Consider the following 2,448-nt stretch of genomic DNA (forward strand, 5'->3'; position numbering starts at 1 on the left):
AAGTCCACCTTAAATGGAGTATGGCATTCGATTTCTACCAATATTTCCTTGAGATAGCTATAAGACCACCTTAAATGGAGTATGACATCCTATTCTTATCTTTTGAGATCGCTTTTAAGTCCACCTTAAATGGAGTATGGCATTCGATTTCTACCAATATTTCCTTGAGATAGCTATAAGACCACCTTAAATGGAGTATGACATCCTATTCTTATCTTTTGAGATCGCTTTTAAGTCCACCTTAAATGGAGTATGGCATTCGATTTCTACCAATATTTCCTTGAGATAGCTATAAGACCACCTTAAATGGAGTATGACATCCTATTCTTATCTTTTGAGATCGCTTTTAAGTCCACCTTAAATGGAGTATGGCATTCGATTTCTACCAATATTTCCTTGAGATAGCTATAAGACCACCTTAAATGGAGTATGACATCCTATTCTTATCTTTTGAGATCGCTTTTAAGTCCACCTTAAATGGAGTATGGCATTCGATTTCTACCAATATTTCCTTGAGATAGCTATAAGACCACCTTAAATGGAGTATGACATCCTATTCTTATCTTTTGAGATCGCTTTTAAGTCCACCTTAAATGGAGTATGGCATTCGATTTCTACCAATATTTCCTTGAGATAGCTATAAGACCACCTTAAATGGAGTATGACATCCTATTCTTATCTTTTGAGATCGCTTTTAAGTCCACCTTAAATGGAGTATGGCATTCGATTTCTACCAATATTTCCTTGAGATAGCTATAAGACCACCTTAAATGGAGTATGACATCCTATTCTTATCTTTTGAGATCGCTTTTAAGTCCACCTTAAATGGAGTATGGCATTCGATTTCTACCAATATTTCCTTGAGATAGCTATAAGACCACCTTAAATGGAGTATGACATCCTATTCTTATCTTTTGAGATCGCTTTTAAGTCCACCTTAAATGGAGTATGGCATTCGATTTCTACCAATATTTCCTTGAGATAGCTATAAGACCACCTTAAATGGAGTATGACATCCTATTCTTATCTTTTGAGATCGCTTTTAAGTCCACCTTAAATGGAGTATGGCATTCGATTTCTACCAATATTTCCTTGAGATAGCTATAAGACCACCTTAAATGGAGTATGACATCCTATTCTTATCTTTTGAGATCGCTTTTAAGTCCACCTTAAATGGAGTATGGCATTCGATTTCTACCAATATTTCCTTGAGATAGCTATAAGACCACCTTAAATGGAGTATGACATCCTATTCTTATCTTTTGAGATCGCTTTTAAGTCCACCTTAAATGGAGTATGGCATTCGATTTCTACCAATATTTCCTTGAGATAGCTATAAGACCACCTTAAATGGAGTATGACATCCTATTCTTATCTTTTGAGATCGCTTTTAAGTCCACCTTAAATGGAGTATGGCATTCGATTTCTACCAATATTTCCTTGAGATAGCTATAAGACCACCTTAAATGGAGTATGACATCCTATTCTTATCTTTTGAGATCGCTTTTAAGTCCACCTTAAATGGAGTATGGCATTCGATTTCTACCAATATTTCCTTGAGATAGCTATAAGACCACCTTAAATGGAGTATGACATCCTATTCTTATCTTTTGAGATCGCTTTTAAGTCCACCTTAAATGGAGTATGGCATTCGATTTCTACCAATATTTCCTTGAGATAGCTATAAGACCACCTTAAATGGAGTATGACATCCTATTCTTATCTTTTGAGATCGCTTTTAAGTCCACCTTAAATGGAGTATGGCATTCGATTTCTACCAATATTTCCTTGAGATAGCTATAAGACCACCTTAAATGGAGTATGACATCCTATTCTTATCTTTTGAGATCGCTTTTAAGTCCACCTTAAATGGAGTATGGCATTCGATTTCTACCAATATTTCCTTGAGATAGCTATAAGACCACCTTAAATGGAGTATGACATCCTATTCTTATCTTTTGAGATCGCTTTTAAGTCCACCTTAAATGGAGTATGGCATTCGATTTCTACCAATATTTCCTTGAGATAGCTATAAGACCACCTTAAATGGAGTATGACATCCTATTCTTATCTTTTGAGATCGCTTTTAAGTCCACCTTAAATGGAGTATGGCATTCGATTTCTACCAATATTTCCTTGAGATAGCTATAAGACCACCTTAAATGGAGTATGACATCCTATTCTTATCTTTTGAGATCGCTTTTAAGTCCACCTTAAATGGAGTATGGCATTCGATTTCTACCAATATTTCCTTGAGATAGCTATAAGACCACCTTAAATGGAGTATGACATCCTATTCTTATCTTTTGAGATCGCTTTTAAGTCCACCTTAAATGGAGTATGGCATTCGATTTCTACCAATATTTCCTTGAGATAGCTATAAGACCACCTTAAATGGAGTATGACATCCTATTCTTATCTTTTGAGATCGCTTTTAAGTCCACCTTA

The sequence above is a fragment of the Phalaenopsis equestris genome, unplaced genomic scaffold (genome assembly GCF_001263595.1).
Source record: "Phalaenopsis equestris unplaced genomic scaffold, ASM126359v1 Scaffold232914, whole genome shotgun sequence".
Lineage (NCBI taxonomy): Eukaryota > Viridiplantae > Streptophyta > Magnoliopsida > Asparagales > Orchidaceae > Phalaenopsis > Phalaenopsis equestris.